Source organism: Canis lupus, chromosome 11 (assembly GCF_003254725.2).
Source record: "Canis lupus dingo isolate Sandy chromosome 11, ASM325472v2, whole genome shotgun sequence".
In the NCBI taxonomy this organism is placed as follows: Eukaryota; Metazoa; Chordata; class Mammalia; order Carnivora; family Canidae; genus Canis; species Canis lupus.
The window spans coordinates 43,845,444-43,871,601 of NC_064253.1; the positions used below are offsets into that span (position 1 = coordinate 43,845,444).

At 36.4% G+C, this 26,158-nt stretch overlaps 1 long non-coding RNA gene and 1 pseudogene across 3 annotated transcripts in view; one reads left to right on the forward strand and one right to left on the reverse strand.

The window, feature by feature from the left end:
• LOC112650489 (uncharacterized) overlaps window positions 1-26,158 on the reverse strand; it is a 218,511-nt gene that overhangs the window by 89,395 nt on the left and 102,958 nt on the right. The gene's annotated exons all lie outside the window — the stretch shown is intronic.
• LOC118350257 (ferritin light chain-like) lies at window positions 4,509-5,058 on the forward strand (annotated as a pseudogene).

The following is a 26,158-nucleotide window of genomic DNA, read 5'->3' on the forward strand; positions in this document are numbered from 1 at the left end:
TGAGCACACTATAAAATAAAATATGACATGCCATTACAATGCAGTAGACTACAGTTTTAAAAAGGAATGGGGAGGGGTGCCTGGGTGGCTCAGCAGTTGGGCGTCTGCCTTGGGCTCAGGTCTGGGATCGAGTCTCACATTGGGCTGCTACAGAAAGCCTGCTTCTCCCTCTGCCTATCTCTCTGACCGCCCCCCACACCCCCATCTCTCATGAAAATTAAAAAAAAATAAAAAGGAATGAAGAATTTCTCTATATATAATTATGGAACAATCAACACAGTAAGTGTTAAGTAAACAAGGCAAAATAGAGTGCACCTTATATCACAAACTACCATTTATCTATGAAGGAGAGAAAATATTTATGCATAAGCATTTGCTTATCTTAAAAATAATAGAAGAATGAGATTTTTAAAAGGTTATACACAGTAAGTAAAAGAAATAGGGTAAAGAGTAGGCAAAGAAGCTGAACTTTTTTTTAAAGAAGACACAAAATATTTGTCATCAGGGAAATGCAACCCCAAACTACAATGAGATACCACTTTAAAATATCTAGGATGGCTATAATCAAAATATATATACCATCAAATGTTGGAAAGGATGTGACAATCAGAACACTCAACATTGCTGGTGGAAATGTAAAATGTTGCAATCACTTTGGAAAACAGTCTGCCAAGTCCTCAAAAGGTTAAACCTGAAGTAACCAACTGACCCAGCAATTCCACAATGAGATAAATATACAGAAAAGAAAGAAAACTTGTGTCTTATGTGAAAAAAATTATATACAAATGTCCAGAGCATTATTCAAAATAATGAATGAACTAGAAACCACCAATGTCCATCAACTGCAAAATGGAAAAAATATGTGTGGTACCATACACTGAATATTCAACCATAAAAGTGAATGAAGTACTAAACTCTGTTACAACATGGTTGCTCCTTGAAAACATTATGCTGGGGTGCCTAGGTGGCTCAGTGGTTTAGTGTCTGCCTTTGGCTTAGATCTTGACTCCAGGGTCCTGAGATCCAGTCCCACATCAGGCTTCTCACGGGATCCTGCTTCTCCCTCTGCCTTTGTCTCTGCCTCTCTCTGTGTGTCTCTCATGAATAAATAAATAAATTCTTTTAAAAAAATGCTAAGTAAAAGAAGCCAGACACATAAGGCCACATTATATGATTCCATTTATATGAAATGTCGAAAACAGGAAAATCTACAGAGCTATAAAGGACCCTAGTGATTAACTAGGGCTGAAGGAGTGGAGGGAAAGGGGGCTGACTGCTAATAGTTGCAGGCACAAGGGGTAGAAACCAGACTGATTCTTTCAGTGCACCATGTTTGAGATATCTGACACGGGAATCATGCAAATTTTATATATTTATAAAACAAAATAAACACTTTAAAGTAGACCCTGAAAGTTAAAATGGAACAAAAAGACTATTTTATTCTCATTTGCAGGAACTACTCCAACATTTAAACAATGATTTGTGACCATTGTTAGTAATAACATACTGTATTTTTTAAAGTTGCTAAGATCTTAAAGGTTTTCCCCACCAAAAAAAAATATATATATATTAATTATGTGTAGTGATGTATGTTAACTAGACATACTGTGATGATCATTTCTCATTATATATATGTGTGTGTGTATATATAATGAGATATATATATATATATATATATATATATATAATCATTATATGGTACAATCGGAAACTAATATAATGTTATACGTCAATTGCATCCCAATAAAAAAGACAATGATTTGACAAGTATATCCAGTGGCATATTTTACAAATAAAGCAGTAAAGAAAAAGTTCTTAAGCTATCTTCAAATACCATAGTAATGGTACTGTAATTCTCAGATTGTTGTGTATGCATTTTTATATAAATAGGATTGAAAATTACATTGTTTTTGGGAATTGGCATTTTAAATGGGAGAGAGGAGGAACCAATGTAAGATACAGGAGTAAAGCAAAAATCTTGTATTCTTGAATTTTAATTAAAAAAATTAGCATGAACTCATGATATATTTTGCTTTTAAAAAACTTCTAGCAGGCAGCCCAGGTGGCTCAGCTGTTTAGCGCTGCCTTTGGCCCAGGGCGTGATCTTGGAGACCTGCAATTAAGTCCCATGTCAGGCTCCTTGCATGGAGCCTGCTTCTCCCTCTGCCTGTCTCTCTCTCTCTCTCTCTCTTTCTGTGTGTGTGTCTCATGAATAAATAATTAAAATCTTTAAAAAAAATAAAATAAAAAAATAAAAGAATAAAATACTTCTAGTTTTCATATAGTGGGCAGACCCCAATGACTTCCCACTTCTCGTGTCTACACATCTATATAATCACCTTCTCTTAAGTATAAGTGAGATATGTATTGTTTCTCATTAATAGAATATCTCAAAGGTTATTGGATGTTACTGCCTTGATCAGATTATGTTATAGGGCAAACATGATGAAGTTACTCTCAAGATTACATTATGTTGTAGGAGACTCCATCAGACAGATTATCTGGCTTGATGAAGTGGGTGGCCATGATGCAGAAGTTCTTGTGGCAAGGGACTGAGACCCTCTACAGAACATGAAAGCAGCTTCCAGCCAACTGCCAGCAAAAGTTGGTGGCTTGAGTCATACCACTGGGAAAAATGAACCCCAATAACATGAATAGGTTCTGGGATTGAAAGTATATTCCTTCCCAGTTGAGCCTCCAGAAAACAATACAGTCTGGCTATCACTTTCATTGCATCTGTATGAGGTCCTGAGCAAAGTACCATGCCAAGCCATGCCAGAGACCCAACCTACAGAACCCATGATATAAGAAACATCGTTTTAAGCTGCTAAATTTGTGATGATTTTTTAAGCAGAAACATAAAACTAATACATCTAATTTTTAAGAACTTACAATGACTAAGTAGTATGGGCACTCTAATATCCAGCTTCAGACTCCAAATTTTTCCCTAAAAAAAGCTAATGCTTTTAAAGAAATGACTAATTACACAATTGTAACAGGCAATGCATGACTATAGCCAGACATTCAGTAGAAACCTGAGAAGATTCACACCATATTCTTAGGTCTACAGAAAATAAAAAGTAAATATCATCAGTAAAGAAACATAAGAAAAATACCAAGCAAAATTTAGAAAGATGAAAAAATCCTATCTAAAATGGAAAATCCAATGTATAAGCTAAACAGATTAGACACTGCAGAAAAAAGGATCAGTGAATTTTAAGACATAGAACAGAATCCATCCATAGGAAGCAGAGGAAAATAAAAGACAAAAAGAAAATGAACAGGGTCTTAGTTACATGGGATAGAATATCAAACAGTATCCCCAAAATAGAGACAGAAATAAGTTTTTAAGAATTGACTAACAAGATTTTTTCTTAATTTGATGAAAATAATATACCTACCTATGTGAGAAGTGCATCAAACATTAGAAGTGATAAACACAAAGCAAATAACATCAAGATTCCTAGTTACAGAATACTATCAAACTGCTGCAAACCTGTGTGTAAAAAAGGAACTCTTAAAATTAGCTAGAGAAATAAGTCACACCACACAAAGAGGAATAAAAATAAGACTAGTGAAGGTTTCTTTTCTGAAATCTTGCAAACTAAAAAAAAAAAAAAAAAATTTTAAATTAAAATTTAAAAAAAATTATGTGCCTAAAGCAAAAAAAAAAAAAAATGCAACATCAAATTATTTATCCAGGGGATATAGCCTTAAAAAATGGAGACAAAACAGGATTTAGGGGACAAACATAAGTTTGCAGAATTCATCACCATAAAAGCTACCTTACAATAAATTTTAATGGAGTTCTTCAAAGAAAAGAAAAAAATTAAAATCAGCAACTCTATCTATGCAAAGAAACTTATTTTTATTAATATTTATTGATTGATTGATGATTGATTGATTGAGAGACAGAGAGAGAAAGTGCAAGCAGGAAGGGCAAAGGGAGAAGGAGAGAGAATCTCAAGCAGACTCCATGATGAGCACAGAGTCCAGGCGGTGTCGATCTCACAACCCTAAGATCAGAGCATTAGCTGAAAGTAAGAGTCAGAGGCTTAACCAACTGTATGACCCAGATACTCCTATTCAAAGAAATTTAAAGCAATAGAAACTATATGAAATGTATACTGTTTTAAGCTGCTAAGGTTGGGCTAATCATTATGAAAGAGCAGAAAATTAATAAATTTTACTATTTGAAAAAAATCTTACAGTGACTAACATATTTGCAATGGGCATCCTAGCACCCAGACTGCAGACTCTTAATTTCTTACTAGAATAAGAAGTTCCTTAAAAACATTACTGATTAGTGGAATGTGGTCCTGTAGGTCAGTCTCTTGCTTCAACAGTGTTTGGATGGAACAGACTCAAAGACACCCCTCTACTGGCCTCCAAATATTCTCCAACCTTTTATACCATTGCAACCTTCAGAGCCATCTTCTTAACCACCCTCTGCCTCTGAAACCAGACAATACTTTATTTTGAGCTTAGCTCTTCATTACTGATCAACCATGAGCTCCCAGACATGTCAGAATTATTCCACTGAGGTGGAGGCTACCATCAACCACCTGGTCAACATGCATCTGTCGGCCTCCTACACCTACCTCTTTCTGGGCTTTTATTTTGACCATGATAATGTGGCTTTGGAAGGCATGGGCCACTTCTTCCATGAGCTGGCTGAGGAGAAGCACTCAGGGACTTAGTTACATGGGATATAATATCAATACTCAGGGTACTGAGTATCTCTTGAAGATGCAAAACCACAGTGGTTGCATCCTCCTCCAGGACTACAGAAGCTATCCCAAGATGAGTGGAATAAAACTCTGGATGCCAAGGAAGCTGCCCAGCTCTGAAGAACTAGGTCTTTTTGGATCTGCATGCCCTGGGATCTGCTCTTGCAGACTGCCATCTCTGTGACTTCCTAGAGAACCAATTCCTAGATGAGGACGTGAAACTCATCCAGAAGATGGGCAACTACCTGACTAATTTCCACAGGCTGGCTGCCCTCAGGCTGGGCTGGGAGAGGATCTCTTCCAAAGGCTCATTATCAAGCAGGACTAGGAAACTCTAGACCCTACCAGTCTTTTAGGAGCCCCTCTGACATCCCCCTGGTGCCAGGGCTTGTACCTAAGCCTCTCCCTACAGCCACTAGGCAGGTTTTTGACCGTCTGGAGCCTCCTCCCAAGCCATGGACCAAATGGGGAAAAAAAAAAACTTTTCACAGCACAATAAATAAACAAACAAACAAACAAACAAACAGATTATGATTCTGATAAAGGCAAACTTATATATGTAAGACTATAACTATTTTCCTTATTTTAAACTTTCTTTAAGGTAATGTCAGTTTAAATTAGAAATATTACCTATGTATCATTTTGTGGATTATAATTTATGTAGCAGCAAAATATATGATACAAAGGCTAAAGAGAGGAAAATGAAGAAATTGAATTATAGAGTTGTAAAGGTCTTATATAAAGTGGTATACTACTATTTCAAAACAGATTGTAATAAATTAAAGGTGCACATGATAGATCCCAGAGCAATAATTAGATTAAGACAAAGAGATATTGGAATTATTTTAAAAATATGCACAAAAAGCTGAAAAAGAAAAAACAGACACAAAGAATAGATGGAAAAGTAGAACACACAAAAGACAGTAATAGATTTAAATTCAGCCATATTAATAATTACATTAGATGTAAATGTTCCAAACACTTCTAAGAAGTTGAAAGTGTCCAGTGAATATAGACAAGACCCAATTACAAATTCTCTATAAGGCAGCCACTATCATCTGAAGGCAGTTTGATGAAAATGTAAAGAAAGAATGAGAAAAGATATATTATGCCGACAATAAAGATAAAAAATCTGGAATAACTACATAAATATGAGGCAAATACATATTAGAAAGAGAATACAAATAAAGCAATCCCTCAAGATGACATAGCATTTTTGTAGAATGATACAGCAACCTACTTAACCCACTAACACTTATTAGAGCATAACACTCAACACAGCATAATCAATAATCTTTCCAAGTGCTCATGGAACATTCACCAAGATATGCTATATACTGGGCAAGAAAAAAAGTCACAATTAAGTTAAATTGATTGAAATCACAGAAAGCATATTCTCTGACCAAAATAGAATTAAATTTTCTTGATAGAAAAATCCCCAAATATTTGAAAATTAAACAACAAACTTCTAAATAACTTATGGATTAAAGAAAAAATAAAAGGGAAATTAGAAAATATTTTGAATAAAATAAAAATGAAAAAGCAATGTATTAAAATGTATGGGATATAAACTAATGTAGTGCTTAAAGAAAAAATGATAGTTTAAGTATTTGGAAAAAAGATTCAAATCACTTATAAAAGTTTTATTGTAAGAAACTAGAAACAGAAGAGAAAATTAAGCTAAAATAACTAAAAGAAGAACTATTAAAGATAAAAACAAAAACAATAATTTGTCATGATGGAAAACAGAATGGTAGTCTCCTGAGGCTGGGGTTGAGCAGAAGAGGAATTGAGAAAAAGGCAGCAGGAACTTGGAGCATGAAGAAATTATTCTGTATCTTGATTCTGGTAGTGGTTATACAAATGAATATATTTGTTAAAAATCATTTCAATGGATGGCTTAGTAAGTTAAGCCTGACTCAACCTCAGCTCAGGTCCTGATCTCAGGGTTGTGAGTTCAAGCCCTGTGTTGGGCCCCACATGTGGAGCCTACTTAAAGAAAAAAAATCATTTCACATAAAATAGGATGTTTTTATTTTGTGTAAGCTAAATCTCAATAAAGCAGATTTTAACTCTTTTAAAAAAAAAGATTTTATTTCTTTATTTTAGAGACAGCAAGCATGAGTCAGGGGAGTGGCAGAGGAAGAGGGAGTGAAAGAATCTCAAGCAGACTCCCTGCTGAACACGACCGGGCCAGGGCTCAATCACACAGCCCTGAGACCACAACCCAAATCAAGAGTCGGCCACTTATCTGACTGAGCCAGCCAAGAACCCCTCTTAGTAAAGCTGTATTTTAAAAATTCTTAAATGTTTTAGGAAATGGAACAATGACTGAATATTTGAATATTAAAGAGTTATAATATGTAAAAGAATATTGTGATTATTTTTAAAATAAGGAGTCCTTATCTATTAGAAATACATACTGACATATTTGTGTATGAAATAACAGAACTACTGAGGTTTCTTTCATAAAATTGTTAGTAGCAGGGAAGTATTTAGAGGTAGAGATGAAATATAATTTGCCATGAGTAGATAACATGGCAGATAACAGATAACTGTTTAAGGTAAGTTATGAGTATATAACATTTTCTAATATTTCTTTGTACTCCTGAATTTGTTTCAAATGTTCCACAGTGAAATGTTTTAAAATACGTCTTTTTCATGAACAGACATTTCTCCAAAGAAGATCTACACATGGCCAACAGGCACATAAAAAAAAGCTCCATATCTCACATTATCAGGGAAATGCAAGTCAAAACCACAATGAGATACCACTTTACTCTGCTGAGAATGGCTAAAATTAACAAGATAGGAAACAACAAATGTTGGCAAGGATGTGGAGAGAGGGGAAAATTCTTGCAGTGTTAGTGGGAATGCAAGCTGGTGCAGCCACTCTGGAAAATAGTGTGGAGGTTCCTCAAAAAGTTAAAAATAGAGCTATCCTATGACTCAGCAATTGCACTATTGGGTATTTACCCCAAAGGTACAGATGCAGTGCAATGACAGGACAACTGCACTCCAATGTCCATAGCAGCAAATTCCGCAACAGCCAAACTGTGAAAGGAGCTGAGATGTCCTCTGACAGATGAATGGATAAAGGTGTGGTATACACACACACACATACACACACAATGGAATATTACTCAGCCATCAGAAAGGATGAATACCTACCATTTACATGAATGTGGATGGAACTGGAGAGGATATTAAGCTAAGTGAAGTAAGTGAATGGAAGAAAGACAATTATCATATGGTGTCACTCAGATGTGGAATATAAGAAATAGTGAAGGAGACTACAAGGGAAGCAGTGGAAATTGGGGAAAAATTAAAGAGGAAGACAAACCATGAAACTCTTAACTGGGAAACAGAGGGTTGCTGAAGGGGAGGTGAGTGGAGGGATGGGATAACTGGGTGATGAGCATTAAGGAGGGCATAGGAAGTGATGGGCACTGAGTGTTATACTATGTTAGCAAATTGAATTTAAATAAAAAAATAAAAATTTGTTTTTAATGCATGTTAAATCTGGTATATTGAGCAAACTGAAGCATTTTAGTACAATTTTTAATCAAATATTTAATGGCTCTTTTTCACTGTATTTCTCCAACTAGTTTGTTCGACCATCACATTAACAATTCTAGTGCCTTATTGTATTCTTATTTATAGTAAATATGTAGTCCAATAGTTTTTTGGGTTTTTCCCCCTTCTAAATAATCTTGCTTAGAGTAAGGGTGTTACACAGGTTAAGACTCATTCATATCTTAGACTGAATTCTGGTTCAACAATTGTCTAACTATATGGACCTTGAGAAGAACACCTGACACTTCTGAGTCTGAGATTCCTCATCTATAAAAAGGGCCAGGGCTAACTTTTTTTTTTTTTTTTTTGGCAAGTAATAAATGAGATAAGCCAGCATAATATCTAAATAAACACTAGGTACTAGAATTGTTGTATGATGGCACCTTACAACACTACTTAAAATTATCTAAGTCCACAAAACAAATGGACTCAGTGTTGACCTCTCATTTTGCCTCCCAAGCCTAGACTGTTGTCATAGCTTAACCTCTTTTTAATAAACTTTGCTTTACCATCAATAATTACAAAAGAACCGTACCCTACTTCCAACCATATTCAAGTTAATATCAACAATGGTATCATATCAATTATGGCCTCTGAGGTAAAGTGAAATCTATTCATATATTTGGAAGACCTCATTCCCCTCCAATCTGTCCTAAAATAATTGCACTGATTTCCCCAGCTGTTTCAGAACCTTTTCTTTTTTGGCTCCCATACCATTCTTGGGATAGACAAGCACAAAGTCAGAGCAATGACAATTGGAACTCCATGACTATTCCATTGAAAGTCAATTGAATTTCAATTTCCTTCAATGGAGAAAGCCAGGAGGAACCAATTATTGTTGCTTTAACATTGTGCAATTTTACCTCAGGCACCACTTAGGATCCAAATGAAAACATTTCAATTCCTGCTTATTACCTTCTTCCTGATAAAACACTATTTTTCCCTGGCTCCTGAAAATAGTGCTATATCAAGGGAAACCTCTATTAAATACATTTTAGCATCCTGGCCGTATTAACAACTATTAAAAGAAAAAAGATAGACAGGGACCCATATTCCACCTATAATGCGATTTGCTGTTTATTTTGCCAGCAATTTTATGTGGTGTTGCTCTTATTTCCAATTGTCACAACTTACTTGAGAACGAAGTCAGTACAATTCACTTTCTGTTTGGGACATCAATTTCCAATCTGGAAGAAATCTCATCTCCATGCTGCGTTAGCTTGCATCTGCCACAACCACGGGATTTCTGGGAGGCTACTGGCACAACTCACACATTTCCACTGCGAAGCTTGGCTTTGGGAAGGAGTGAAAATGCTGTTCCCCTAGCAGCCATCCAGGGCCACAAACTGTGAAAGCCAGAGCCACCTAACAAGCTGTGAAAATTTCAGCCACCTGAGGAGCTGTGAAAGACAAAGATGGTGCTAGCTGAAGAGACAAGAGCCGGCAGGAGTCTCCAGAGGAGCTGCAAATATCCTAGACTCTCATGTCAGCCAAGAAACCATGCACTCTGAACTGAGTAACAAAGTCAGCAGGGATTGAAAAACAGAAGTGAAAATAAACTCAATCATGTTAGAAAATGCCCACAGAAGGGGAGGATATCAGCCATCCTAAGCCATTATGCTGTGGGTCTGTTGTATCAAAAGAAGACAGATTATATACAGAGAACAAAAAGAAATTTAGCATCAGACATATCAGGGCCTAACAATTGAGACCATTTCCAGGCCAGACTTGATTCTGCAGCTCAGCATGTGAAGAACCTATTAAAAAAACAAAACAAAACAAACAAACAAACAAAAAACTCTGGGGTGTCCCAGGCTGTAAGGAAATGTGCAATGTCTTTTTCCTAGTCTCCTCTTGTGTTAGAGCAGTAACCAGGAGTTTTTATGGGTCATTACTTCTCCTTATGTTCTGCAAAATTGACTCCATTCTGCCCAGGAAACATCTGGCATGCTGCCTCTCCTTCCTAAAGCCCTCTGAATACTCTTGTTTCTTTAGCCCCAGTTGGACAGGAGATTGTCATAGGGATACAGCTTCACCACTATATCACCTTTCATGTTAGTATGGTCCTTATGCCAGTGTCTAAGAATTTAAAGGGCAATATCAATTATCCTCTCAAAACCATTTCACATCAACGAAGCTGCTTTAAAAAATTAGATTTAAGTTCCTGTTGTCAACTTATGTTCGGGTTATGTTAGGTCTAGACAAAGTATGATTGGAAGAATAACTTCAAACTTTATTTTCTGGATTGGCACAGCCAAAGAGACCAAGGGCATTGCTTTGACTAATTTTCCAGAATATATCTCAAGATTTTTTTTATTTTTGTCATCTATAATGGATACTGCTTGTCAAAACAGTCAAGAGATTAAAATCTTGTAAAAATGCTTTTGGAAGTTTAGAAAGGCTTTCAACATAGGGTAGAGAGAAATGGAAACTTTGTCCTTGTAATCCTTTGCTTTAAATTCTGAAGGAGGGGGATCCCTGGGTGGCGCAGTGGTTTGGCGCCTGCCTTTGGCCCAGGGCGCGATCCTGGAGACCCGGGATCGAATCCCACATCGGGCTCCCGGTGCATGGAGCCTGCTTCTCCCTCTGCCTGTGTCTCTGCCTCTCTCTCTCTCTGTGACTATCATGAATAAATAAATAAAAAATCTTTAAAAAAAAAAAATAAAAAAAAAATAAATTCTGAAGGAGGTTATCAAAATTAAGAATTATAAGAATTAACATTAGATTCTTATTAAAGGACAGATTTTTACAAAGAGTAAAGTCATGACCCCTATGAAAATATAAAATGAGCATATGTCAAAGATTTTATTTAACTCAATCAATGAGAGAACCAGTAATGTTATAACTAGTTCTAAAGAGGATTCAAAGAACCACACATACATAGGCAATCAGGAATGCCAAATGAATTTGCAAATATGTGAAAAACTAGGCAATTACACTCCCCTGAATACAATTCATTTGCATTGCTTTGCACCAGAATCAGATGCATTGTTATTAATTTTATACAATTTACAGAGTTGTAAAATGAAAGTCAGAGATAACTTGGAAAGGTGCCCTAGACAATGGCCTGGTTTGCTACCAAAGACACTCAGCAACCTTTTGGTCCTATCATTTGTCACACTCTTTCCTGCCATTCTAAACAAAAAGTTGAGAAGAGGCAAAGAAGTTGTTGCTTATAACTGCTATTTAAGAAAACCTAGAAGGCTGCCTTGCCACATCTAATTTTAATATTAAATTATCCTGTTGTTTATTCTGTACAAATTCCAAGTATCAATCTATAAGAAAGTTATATACACACATGACATGGTGCATTAATTTCCTAGCATGGCCACAAAAAAATTGCCAAAGTGGCTTAGAACAACAACTAAAAAAATCTATTATCTCACAGTTCTAGAGACCAGAAAATTTGAAATCAAGGTGTTGGCAGGGTTGATTCCTTCTGGGGAGTCTGAGGGAGAATATGTTCCATGCCTCTCTTCCAGCTTCTGATTATTGCCTGTAATCCTTGGCATTCATTCTTTGGCTATAGACACATCACTTCAATTTCTACGTTCATTATCATATGGTGTTTTCCCTGTGTATCTGGGTCTTTGTCCAAATATCTTTCTTGTTACAAAGACACCAGTCATGTTAGATTTAGGGCCCATCTTTATCCAGTATGACTGTGTTTCAACTTGATTATACCTGCAAAGACTCTATTCAAAGCAAGGTCTTATTCACAGCTTCTGAGTAGACATGAACTTTTGGGGGGACACTATTCAACAGAACACAAGGAGATACCAAAGATATCAAAGACAGAGTATGTGAAGGGAACAGTGTTTCTTACCAAGAGATTATCAGGCAACAATGAAAGGCAGACAATTTTTAATGGCAACAGGCTTAAACCAGAACACTCCAATTAAAGTGCAATTCTTGTTTTAACCAGGTCTGGATCATTTCCAAAAAGCAAACCAAGCAAGGAAATGTGATATCACACTTCTGGGCCAATGTTCCAAAGGCAGCAGTCCACTCATACTCTTCAGGATTCAGAACAAGCTTCTAATTCTAGCTTTGCAGCTAATGAGCTGTGTAAACCTGGGCATATCCTCTATCTAATTCAGCCTCACTTTCTTCTCTACCCAAAAGAGGAAAATAGATGAGTATTTTTAAGTCCCCTTCCACCTGTGATTTATGATACATTTTTTTATAAACACAAAATATCCAACTTAGCTATATTACGGCATGAGCAAGACTGGCTTTTAAAATTGTTCAAATCTATTCATATCTATCTGTACTTTCTAAAGTTATAACATAATATTAGGATTCTTTTTGTTTTTGTCCTCTGTGGTAGGATACAAAGGTTGGAGTCTCTTGCTTTCCCTTTTTTTCTATGTCAGAAATGGATCCACTGGTTCCACATTTCTTCCATATGACCCTGAATCCTTGCCACAGCTGCAGGACTTTGACTTTGTACAACTCTAGTGGGGCATTTCCACAGCAGTCTTTGCTGTGCTCTAAAGGCTGCTCTTTATGTAGATTACAGTTACAGAGACTCCACTGTGTGCATTTTGAGGTTCAGGGGAAGGGGCCCTGCATAGCTGACCACATTAGACTGGACACTTGACCATGATGGTGAGGAACTAGTACTCTTTCTTGAAAACTTAGAAAAAAGGATACAATAGGGTCACTCTAGGCTCTTCTCATAAACTGAGAAATGTAAATTGGAAAGCTACTGAGTGTATATATAAATTAAGCTAATCAACAGAAAGATTTTTAAAAAAGGATAGAGAGAGATGAGGGCATGGGGAGATCTGATGGCTGCTACTTCTTGTAATATCTAGATGTTTTCCTGTATTTTTTCCAGGACTCTTTCTTACACTGCTTTGAAATGGTTTTGTCACTTGCAATTTAAATAAATTTGGCTGAGACATTGTTGATTTTATATACTACTAATTAAGGTATTTTCCTTATTATGTTAGGTTAAATTCATTATGAATGCCCTCTCTCTCTCTCTTTCTCTCTCTCTAGAGATATATCTCTCTATAATTCATATTAATTCATATACATATATGAATTTATCCACAAAAGGTAAATATTGATTTTTCAAAGAGGTTAATAAATTTAATAATCATTTTAACAATTATCAAAATGATAGTATTACATGATCAATTATCTAACAGCAATTATTTAAATGTAAGTATGTTCTAGATAGTTCTGCTGCAGGTAACACCACCTTTTTGAAGTATTATAAGTACTTCAAATACTGTTTAAATCTTTGACTGGCTAAGTTATAATATGCAAACCACACTTCAGAATCTCCTTTCCATTATATCTCTGGAAAAGAAGTATGTGGAGGCCATTTGACTTAAGATAAGAGAAATGATAATTTCCACTAGGTAGATTCCTAAAAAGAGGCATGCAAAAGTAAACTACAAGAAAGGCTGATTCTCCATAGATCCACAGGAGCATATCAAAGAGTCATGAAGATCTCCTTCCATGATATCTTGGGAAAAAAATAACTAGAGCCTCCAAAGAGTATTGGGTACTCAAATGGTGAAGTTAGTCTAAAAAAACTTAATTGGTTAGAATTCTGTTCTTGGCAAGGTATTATGGAAATCATTTTATGTGGAGTATGTTAAAATTATCTTGGGGCTCAGACATGTGTCTAATGTTATTTTCCCACAAGATGAACCTTCAGCAGAACCCAAAGCTCCTACCCAAAATTCCTTTACCGCTAGGGGAAGCCAGGGAGCTGAAGAAGAGCTACATGTTTGCCTCAGTTTCTCAGATAGTGATTTCCTATAAGTGTTTCTTGAAGTGATCAATGACACAAGATATGCTGAACCTATCTCTGTCTTAAACTCTTTCCAAAGAACCAATCTCAAGTTCAAAAAAATTCCTAAGGTTAAAATTTTGGCACTCTACTTTAAAAAAAGAAAAGAGAGAGAGATTTATGTGAAAGAGAAAGAGACTATAGGGGGAGGGGCAACAGGAGAGGAAGTGAGAGAATCCTCAAGCATACTCCCCACCGACTGAGGAGCCCCACTCAGGGCTCGATCTCAAGACTCCAAGATCATGAGCTGAGCCAAACTCAAGAGTTGGCTACTCACCTGACTGAACCACCCAGGCACTCTGGCACTCTACTTTAAAATAGATATATATATATATATTTCCATGGGAAGTCTTCTGTAAACTCTAAAATACAAAATACATGTAAATAGTGCTATGATCCTGAACTACAAAAGTTGGGTATAGAGAAGACAGAAATTCATGGGACCTTGCAGGACTGGAATGAAATAAAGTATTAATTAAATATCACTAATAAATACAAAGTTGTAAACATCTTTAAGTTTTTATTTCCACAAATATATGCTGTATGTCTATTGTGCCTTATGTAAGAATGAATAATAGATGTTAACATCTATTTAGCACATTTTATATGCCAGGCACTGTTTCAGGTATTTTATAGATACTAATTCTTTAAGTCCCACACCAAATCAATCATCCCTTCCTTTAACATTATAAGCATCAAGATGATGTAACTGATCTACCCATGGTTTCTCAAAACAAGACAGCATATTTAAAATACAGTTGATCCTTGAAGAGCATGAGGATTAGGGGCACTGACCCCATGCATTCACAGTGGAAAATCCATGTACAACTTTGCATTCCCCCAAAATTTAACTGCTAATAGCCTACTGTTGGCCAGAAGCTTTATTTATAACATAAAAGTAGATGAACATATATTTTGCATGTTATCTTTATAATATATTGTATTCATAATAAAATAAGCTACAGAAAATATAATGTTAACAAGAAAAGCACAAGGAAGAGAAAAAGACATCTGTAGTATTATACTGCATTAAAAAAAAATCCGCATGTCAGTGGATCCCTGCAGTTCACAATTGTGTTAAGGGTTAATTGTACTCCTAAATTATTTTGCATCCACATTACCTTTATATGTATCTTGTTTTTCTATCTATAATGCTCTTACACTCATGATACTTCCTAAAACTCACCCACTTATATACTCATTAAAAGCCCACTTCTGTTTCAGACTATGCCACAGCTAAAGGAATATGGTCCCTACAGGATTATAGCTCTCCCTAAAATCTCCTCAATCATTTAAAGTAATACAAAAAGGAACTTAGTCCTTAAAATTTCTTGCCCCCCAAAACTCCTAAGAACTTTCTCCTTCTCTCCTCTAAAGGACCTCTCTTTTCCCCCATCGTGGTCCCATAGCTTCCTCTCTTTTCTGGGCCAGCTTGCTTAGTGTTTAGAACCAGCTCCCCACATACCAACTCTCTTTGCCATTCTGAAAACACCCCTGGGCTTGAAGTTCTTTTTCTGCTCTGATTGCTTCCTGGAGAGTATTTGCCTTCATTGCTTTTACGGTTGTCCTTTGCTATAGAGAAAATAAGGTAAGGGAAACTGGGCAGAAGGAAGGGGTACACATGACAGTAAACTTTATGCTGTAGGACATTCAGTAGGAACATGCCTAGTAGGGTGAGTATGGAGGGGCCTGTAACTTGATATGAGCATGACTATAGTAAAATGTTTTAAATTATTTTTGAATAGTAATAATAATAATAGCACGTTATCCTTTCCAGAAGCTTTATTTCTTGTAGACAGACATGAAAGAGCATGGATAAGGATGATATTTAACATCATAGATGGACCTGGGAGTCATTATGCTAAGTGAAGTAAGTCTGTTACAGAAGAGCAAGGACTGTATGATTCCACCTCCATAAGGTATATAAAACAGGTAAATGTATAGAAACAGAATCAATTATATATCAACAAAGCAGAAAAAATTAAGTTAATGACATTCAAAAACAAATATTATGTAAAAACCAGGATATCAGAAAGTTAAACACACATTATGGCAACCACTACATTTATGAAAACACAGGCTCTCAGGTCTGAGAGTGTGGGGATTATTTTTAGCTTACATCACTGATGGGCATTGTATCCTCCTTTCTAAAATGGTGTCATAGTAATTCTTACTGCATAGGGATGATATAAAGGCCAAATGGGGAACCAACATTAATAACTGTAATTAATAACTTTATAACGATAATTATAATGATGATTTATTAACTATTTAAGCATTACTACATGCCCAATGCCAAGCTAAAGTACTTTACATACTTTCATTTAATTTGTATAATTATCTGAGGTAGGAAAAGTACATATTAACAACCTCTCAGAATACTTGACCTATAATAAGATTTCAGCAAAGAGTAGCTAAAATAATAATTATTACTTGAAATGTTGCTGTTGTGGTTAGTCAATGTTATAATAAAGCTTATCTTTGTTGGAAGCATTTTTACCACAGGTAGAAATGATAGAGAAGGAATACAGATGTATTTTAGAACTGCAGTTAATAGATATTGTTATCACTCAGAGGCAAAGACCAAGAGGATAGGGGATAGGATTATGAAAGGGGGGGAGGTGGGGGGCACAGTGCCAAATCTACTGAGAGGAGGAAAATCTATGACTCACAAAACTACTTATTTTAACAACAGATATTTAGCCAGAGATCAGGGATGGAAAGTTTTTGGGTGATGTTCAGGGTCAGTTTTTCCATCTGCCCCAGCACAATCATTCCTATGGAGTCATCGTCCCCTCCCCCAGATTTCTGAGGATATTAGATCTGAGAGACCATAGACCAGCTCCTCCAGCTCACTTGGCACCAGCTAGAAAACTCTCCAAAGATACAATCAGATGCTTCTGCAGAGCCAACCATTGAATGATTTTTGGGTACTCCTCCATCTTGTCCCTGCATGAGGAAGAGTCTGTTTTTTTGACACTTGGAAAGAGGCAGCCTATGGTCCAGACTTAGAAAGAAGAGGGTAGAAAAGAAAATACATATGTCTGGAGGGGACAAATTTCAGTGAGAATAAGTTTCAGATAAAATACAATCAAGTAAAAAAAAAAAAAAACATAATCAAGTAAATGGATGATAGTAGTCATTTTCCTGTTTTGACAGAGGAGTGAGGAGAGCAGGAAGATCCTGGAGTAGCAGGTGGCCTATGACCACGAAAGGGAGGAGAAGCCCTTTCAAGGACTGACTGATTCACCTAAGTTGAACCTGTGTGCTTCCAAACTACAGAAACCACATACTGGGCAGTCCTGACCCATGTCTGGAAAAGCAAGCAGAGCAGTCCTAAGAGAGCTATCTGGTAGCTCTTTTGCTATTTTAAGGCAGAATTACCTTCTCTGCTGAAATATTAATTAATTAACAGCTGTACTCTAAATTTGTACAGGGAAATATCTATTTATTTTTGGACTCAGAGTTGGAGAAGAACCAAGAGTTTTTATCAACTACACTTTGGTAATCCAGGAACTTATAAACCTACCCAGAAACAAACTTGTTCCTCCATACCACAAACATTTGAGAAAAATAAAACTAGAACTGAGAAGGGAAAGGAGTCATAGGAGATTATTTGGGACACTGGGACACAACAGAAGATCTGAATTTAGGAAGGAAAGAAAGCTAAGAGTTACTCAGTTTTTTCAGTATCAGGAAGGCAAGAACCAAGCGTTCCCAGAGAATTTATCAAAATTCCCTTTAAGTGAAACACATTCATACTGTGTTTCAAAGTAGTGTAATAGTCATTTGTAAGCTATTTCATATTCACCTGCTGTGTGGGATGTTTGCCATAGACCTCATGCCTCTATTTTATGGGGCCTTACCACTCAGAACATTTGCTAACACCTTGACCTTTTTATTTGCACCATGATGACAGAGGAGTATAAGAAGTCTCCAGAAAAGGTTGCAGAATTGAGAATTAGATAATAAGGAGAAGAATGAAAAGAGGCATCACTGATGAATTGGTGTGTCAGAAGAGGAGGAAGTATTTGTAATTGAGTATGGGCAGGAAAAGGAAGAAAACAGGGAGGCATACTGGACATGGTTACTGGGCTTTTATTGCAGAACAAATGATTTCTATGGGTGATTCTTACCCCTAGCACAGCCTCATGGATGCTGAGAAGGAAAATTATTTTTCTATCCTTTTTTTTTTTAATGTTTATTTATTTGAGAGGCCATGAGCAGAAGGGATGGGCAGAGGGAGAAGAAAAAGCAGACTCCCCACTGAGCAGGGAGCCCTATGTGGGGCTTAATCCTACGACCCTGGGATTATGACCTGAGCAGAAGGCAGACGCCCAACAGACTGAGCTACCCAGGCACCCCTCTTTCTATCCTCTTTAAAGCCTATCTAAATGGAAGAAGAACTGCACTGCTCTCTATAATTATAAAGTCTGGACAGAGAATGAGAGAAAGAGAAATTAGTCCTTCAAGGCATCCCACAATGGTTTGTCTTTTGACCTTGCCCAGTTTAGGGCATGAAGCCACTAGCATAAGCATCCGGGAAGATGCTAAAGTGAGAGAAGTTGATAGTGGGTTTAAGAACTGGCATTACTGACCAGAGGATAAGCATGAAAAGCCACTTGGGTTTATTTTAAAATCTACATCACTATGCATATAACATTGTGAATTCAAATTCCTACTGTAAAATAAGTATAGATACACTAGATGCTACATTTCTCTTTAATTAGAAGAGCAAGTAAACAAGCATAACACAGCTAGAGGCACACACAGAGGAAAATACATTTCCACTCATCCCCAGATGAACCTGGTATATCGTTTCATTTATACATTACGTTCTCCGAATGACCTCTCTGGATATCATAACAGAGTTCAGAACCATATTCACACTGAAAGGGCAGGGTCGAGACTTAGGAGAAGTGGTGGGGGACCTTTCCGAAAGAGAAGCCTGTGAAGTTGGTCAGCCTTCAGACTTGAGTACCCAAGCCTTCTTGTAGTGGATGATGAATGGGCCACTGGTGAACTCAGACTCCTTGCTGGGGATACATTTATGGACAGGAGCAGAGGAGATGTCTTTTGCATAATGAGTCCACCGAGAAAGAAAAGTACAAACTGCTGAACGTGCTGCATAGAGTGCATTGTTGGTAAGTCTGAAAACAAAAGCAAAACAATTTCCGCTGGGGCATGTAATGCGCCTTCACAACCAAGAGACTCGAAACTCAGGCACAATTTAAACAGCATGGGCTAGGGTGGTGGTTCCAGCATGTGGCTTGTCAAGTTAATTTATGGCTGTGTATAATTGGGTGGTTGCTTTTCCTCCAGAAAGATGAAACAGCCAAGCCAAGAGAGATGGGTATCTCACGATTTCTAATATAGAGATAAAGATCTTATTTTTAGTGGAAAGCAAAAAAGAATGTGGGGGCAGTGGGCAAAGATTAGGCTTTTGCAGGGTGGCAAAGTTTTAAAAGAAACCAAAAAGAATGGGGAGATGTTTCAGAAACTTCAGAGCCTAATTACTCAAAACTTTTAGGAGTTAACTCTTGAATTTCCCCCCATGAGAGGTGCTGCTTCTGTTAAATGATCTTAAGTAGGTTGAGATATTTCCCACAACTACAAATCAAGAGTTTTTCATTTAAATCCCAGCCATGTGAAAGCTTTACTTTTATTATCCCTTTTAAAATGTGCTTTGTTCCTACACTATAATAAACTCTAAGTTCCAAATAATAGCCATGATTAATCAAAACTGTTGGTTATACAATATTAGATTGATCTCAAATTAAGTCTTACTTCAGTGTCCATAGGAAAGGAGGAAATAAAAATTGAATACGAATGAGAATCTGATTTGAGGAATTCAAAGGACCAGCTGGTTACACCAACCTACAGAGTAGCTTCTATACTTTTAATAATAATATTAAATATTATGTTACAATATTTTTCAGGAAAAGCTTCTGCTCGTATGGCTGTAAAAGAAGCATCAGTGTCTAAGGCACTGCTGGGCAGACCATAACATGTTGTTTAAGCCAAAGAGTCTCAGTATAAATAAAATTAGTTCTCTGCATTGGGGAAGCTGGGACTGCAATGAGTCCAAAGGTCAGTTGCCTAGGAGAGCTTCAGATCTATCTAGGAGACTGGTAGGTCTTAGATTAGGCTCTTTGTAAACTGAAAAACCCTTGCTCAAGGCTGTGGGCACTTTGAAGACAATGATTCTGATGTTATCACTGGGATTTACTTAGTGCTGGAGGGTAACTAACTTTCCTACAACCTGCTGTCTCTCTGGTCCTCTCAGGAAAACTCCAGACCACACTCCCATCAAACTGCTGTTATAGTTAACTGGTCGTGATATAGGAACTTGCTTTCAACATCAGAGATCTCAATGTTGGGGGATTCCTTTATTTTACGAATGTTTAAGCAGAGACAAACAGATCAAATGGCTTCCCCTCGGCTCTTCTAGTACATTAAAGGGCATAACCAAAATTAGTATCAAGGATGATATTTGACTTTGATTGAAAATGAGGTTTCTTAACAAAATTGCTTAGATGATCTTACATGAGGCAGAGAGAAAGTGAAGAAAATAAAGAATATTTATGTTTGGAATACACTCTTCTGAATAAAGGAGCTACTTAAGCTCACATACTCATCAGTAGGTACTGTTTTATATCTACTTATTTTTAAATTGCTAATCTGTGATCCCCTAAAATAGATAAAGCAAATTGAGCTAACAGGAAAGAGGCCCACTTCTAATAAGTCAGTTTTAGGATTGAGTGTATTTAATTCCACTTCTGCCCAGAAGAGCCACTGTAAATGAAGCAGGCTAAGACTGCTTCTGGACTGGAAGCAGTGAAAAATTCTTGCTGCTCTTTCAGATAATATTTTCAGAATTGACCAACCTTACTAGATTTTTTTTCCCTTAATTAATCATGAATTGCCTAAAGGTGCTCAACAGCAGAAACACTATGATACAAATAATGTTGTGGTCCAAGGCTTGGCTAGCATATTTCCATTCCTAGCCATGTCCATCCCAATGGAAAATGCACAGTCCATGGTCACATTCTGCCTTCCAGTTAAGAAGAATAAAAAGAGGGGTGTGTGGGTGGCTTAGTTGGTTAAATGTCTGCCTTTGGCTCAGGTCATGATCCCTAGGTCCTGGATTGAGCCCTGCATCAGGCTCCCTGCTCAGCTGGGAACCTGCTTCTCCCTCTCTCTGCCCCCTCCTGCTTGTACTGTCTCTCTCAAATAAATAAGTAAATAAAATCTTAAAAAAAAAAGAAGTAACAAGAGATATAGAACAAGTCTCACATCTTTTTGTCCACAGACCCTGTCAGATGGATAGATCTATTTTATATATTTCATTTATATTTATAAATAAATATTATTTTTACTTACTTTTAGGTTTGTATTTATAAATATTTGTATTAATTAATATATATTTAAATAGCCTCTGCTTTAAGAACCCTGGATTAATAAACACTAAATTGGTTTGGTGAGATAGGAAGAAAGGTGAGATAAGGTACCTTAAAGTTTAAGAGTCAATAAGAGTCAATCATTTGAGCTGTGGAGTGTAGCATCTCAAAGTGGTTAAGGCACATTGTCTTACTCTCAACAGAGAGGAATCAATCATTGTGAATTCTTGCAGCCTCCTAGGATGCTAGGATTAGTAAATAAGAGTTCCCTGACTTGAACCAGATTACATGGCAAAAGCAGGCAGACTCCCCAAATCCTCAGGTGGCTTATCACAATCTAGAAATACCTTCTAGAAGATCACGGAAAACTGCTAAATCTTATTTCCTATTATACAAGCGTTCCTTATATTGTTTCTCTAATCAATTGGGAGCCATCTAGACAGTGATAAATTCATTATGCAAAGATTAAAAAGAATTTTTTTCTTATCTAGAAGATGCCAAGCACACCCATTTTTCTTTTCCAGCATTTCCCTATCACACTGGTGAAAGAAGAATAGCAAGTATAACCTCCCCATTAGTATCACAGTATAAATCTCTAAAACTACTCCCTGTAATAATTTTTGATTTAAAAAAACCCTTATATATATTGTCTAAGAGTTAAGGTATTCTAAAATCCTATGATTCAAATATGTTTTACAAATCTTGAGTAAATTAATTAAGGGGCCAGGGTAGTTGCTTTGATTTCTTACAGACATTTAAATAAAACATGGTGTTTTGGACTCACTTTCTAGGGAAATTGATTTTACAGATCAGCATTCAGGTATTCATTCATTTATTCATCATTCATTTATTCATTTAAAAAATTATTGAGCTTACATTCTATAGCATGCCTTGTACTGGGTGTAGATATACTTGAATAACCATAATTCAATGAGTATAAAATTTGGGTTGGTGGATTAAGAAGTCAAGGAACTCCAAAGACAAGAAAATCAGTGACTGGAGAACAAATGTTAAACAGAGTTGTACAAAGAAGGAGTAAGAAATCGGGACAGTCCGGAAATAATTCCAAACAAATCAAACAAATAGAGCAAAAACAGAGAGTGGATGTCAAAATATGGTGGAAGATGAGATTGGAAAATTCAGGGAAGGATCATGTCATGCTGGATCTCTGACATACTAAGGAAGTTGGGCTTAACTGTACAGGTAATGACAAACCTTTGAGAAAGTATATTATGAAGGAGATAATTTTATTTTATAAAACTAGCACTGAGTTTTGGTAAAATTACTGAGGCTTGGTGCAAGGGAGATTTGGAAATGGGTAGGAATGGAAAGCTAAAGATAGATTTAGGAAACAGTTGTCATAATCTAGATGAGGAATGATAGGCGCTTGAATGAAGTAGCTCAAATATTGTCTGAAAGTAAATGTAGTAAGAAAAAATAGTTAATCCAGTAGGGCAAATTTGGTGGACATTGCTAAGATAGAGACCATAGAGACTGACAGTTAATTAAATCCAATGGGAGAAAAAAGGAGAGAAAAATTGGATGCCTGACACTTTGAACGTGAGTAATTAGCACAACTGTGGTATGATGAGTGGAAACAAGGCAAGCCCTAAGAAATTTTCATGGTAGGAAGAAATGGTGGTGATAGGCAGACTCTCAAAAAGGTTGGACAAGCTTGTTCAGATTAACAAATAGCAAATTTTATGTATCTTTTCAGGGTGATTTAAATTTTCATAAAAATATTACCTTTTCCCCCAGCAATAATGTCATTACCACTAATTATGACAAAAAAGTACAAAGGACTGAATTTCTACTTCCAAATTACTATACACTTTCAAAACTGTTGATTTACTTGTTTATGTTTTCATAATACAAACTAGGTTTTTGAAAGTTGATGAGTTTCAGAGAGTATCTTTTAAGAAGTAGATGAACCATCATATAGTGCTATGCCATCATATAGAAACATATATGCAAAAAATCTAACTTTTATCTACCTGTTACCTGACAAGTTTTGTTTAGCTGTCCCTATTGAGAAGCACAGACTGGCCTCAGATATGGATTAACATGTTGGGCACCAATTCTGTGCCAGTATTTATCATTCCTTTCACTATTCCACTCTGATATAAAAATTAAATTAAATTAAAAATAAAATAATAAAATAAAAATAACTTCTCAAGGTCAAAGGCCAGTCAATAGCAAAAATAGTACAACACTTCCAGGTTGGCTTGACTCCAAAGACAAACTCCATAATGCAGAAAATTAGGGATATATCTTTGGTTCCACTACATATAGCATCTGTATACAAGGTAACATCCTCTTCCTCTTTGAATTCCAATTTTCTCATCTGTAAAATCACAGTTCGTTTTCTACAGATCACTAAAGAAGTTAAAATAATAGTATCTGTGAAACGTCTTTAGGAAGTGCTATAAAATAACAACTAATATAAAAAATACGTTGCATATATTTAGTCACATTAAAAAAATAAATAAATAAACTTCATTCCATCTTTAGGTAGTAATCCATGAAATATTAAGAGCCTTTCCTCCTATGGCCTTTTCGAAAAATGTGTCCATAAGCAATTCCTTAAAGCGTGCTTGCTTTTTACCATGCAAGATCACAATCTAGTGACTGTGCTAGGATTAAGAGGGCAGGCATCACTACCAAAGAAACGTAATGTAAGCCACAAATGCCAGCCATAAATGTCATTTTAGAATTTCCAGTAGCCATATTTAAAAAACTAAAAATAAATAAGTAAAATTAATTTTAATAATATACTGTTTCAAATTAATGTAACTTCAAAATGTTTTATAAAATCAATATATATTTTTATGTAGTCAATATAAGATTAATGAGATATTTTACAGTTTTTTCTAAGTCTTCAAAATCATGTGCATATTTTACACTCCCAGCATATCTCAATTCAGACCAGCCACATTTCAACCGCACAGTGGCTACATATAGTTAGTGGCTGCCATACTAAACAGTACAGCTCTATAATATTGACAATAGTCATCCATCAAGTATTCTGTCAAAAGAACTCTGCTCAAAAAGAATGTTCTGTGCCTAAAAATAAGGCCACTTGGGTATCTCTTACAGAGGTTGCACAAGAAAAGAGAAGGACATAGGTTACTAAAGGTCAAGAGACACATGGGCAGAAGGTAAGGAGCCAAAATTATGAATATGCAGAAGCTATTGTGTAGATGGGCAAAGAGAAGCAAGCAGTAGTAACTCCAAAAGCACCAACATAGATAACTAGCACACGACTCAAAATGTCAATTGGCCAGTAAAGCTGCAATATAGTCTAAAATATCATTTCAGTTTTCTGTGAGACCTGGCAATGTAGTTTATAAATGCTTCCTATCTGCCTTCATCACTGCATTTCCTTTCAATAAACTTCCATCACCTGTGTACATTATGTCAAACTGAAGGCAACTTCATTTTGCCTTCTACTATCCCTTTAAATTTATTTATAGAGTATTCTTTCTCTGGCCCTGAAAAGAAAAATTAAAAAAGGAAAGAAAGAAATCCAAATAGCTCCCTGACTTCCTTAGCTATTCTAAAATAATAGAAAGTTCTGCAGTCCTTTTAGGTTGTAAAAGTTACCTACACTTCTCTAATCAAAATGTTCATTCTCAGGTAATCATCTAAACTCCAAATTTCTTCTTCCTGCTATATGTAGAAAGCCTGCAGTCAGGAAAATGGGTTTTACTGTCTACCAACCCCAACTATTTCATTCCCTTATTCCTCATCTTTCCAACCACAGGTTTATTTTACTTTGTATCTCTAGAGTAGAAGTAAAGTAGAGAGAGAGGGATGGGAAGAAGGGCAGGAAAGTTTTACTGGATGTTCATGAAACACTGGCATCTTTGAGACTGCCAAGTACTTATAATTGACTTGTTCTCTCGATTCTTCAGACACCCACCTGCCCCACCAGAGTTCAGGGTCATCTTCCCTTGGCTGAAGGGTTCCCTTGGCACGGGTAAATACAGCTGGTTGTATTCTAGTCCTCAGGCAGCCCTTTGACATCCTGTTATTTATTTCTAGTTTCTTTCTGCTGTCTGTTCAACACACCATGATCACTGGTATTAACTAGATATTAACCAAAAATATCTATCCTATTTTGTAGATGGATTTATTGATGGAACTAGACTATTGAAAAACCATAGACTGGAGACTGGATGGGTATCACCAAGGTTTGTCTTTACTCTTCTTAAGTTCCTTCTTTTCCCATGGTTGACTAACCTCTTCTAATTAACTGTATAATCATATGTGTTAATATAGTAAATCTCTGTATTAGTTAGGTCTCTCCAGAGAAACAGAACCAGAAAAGATCTATAGAGGAATTGGTTTTCCTCATAATGAAGGCTGAGAAGTCCCATGACCTGCCATCAGAAAGCTGTGGGCCCAGGAAGGCCAATACTTCAGTCTGAGTCCAAAGGTCTGTGAACCAGGGAAGCCCTTGGTGTAATCTCCGTCGGAGGGCCAGAGAGGTGGAAATGGGATGTCTCAACTCAAACAGAAAAATAGGGGCAAATTCCTCCTTCCTCTGTCTTTTGTTCTATTCAGGCCCTTAACGGAATAGAGGACACACCAGTTAAGGGAGGAGAATCTACTTTCCAGAGTCCAGCAATTCAAATGCT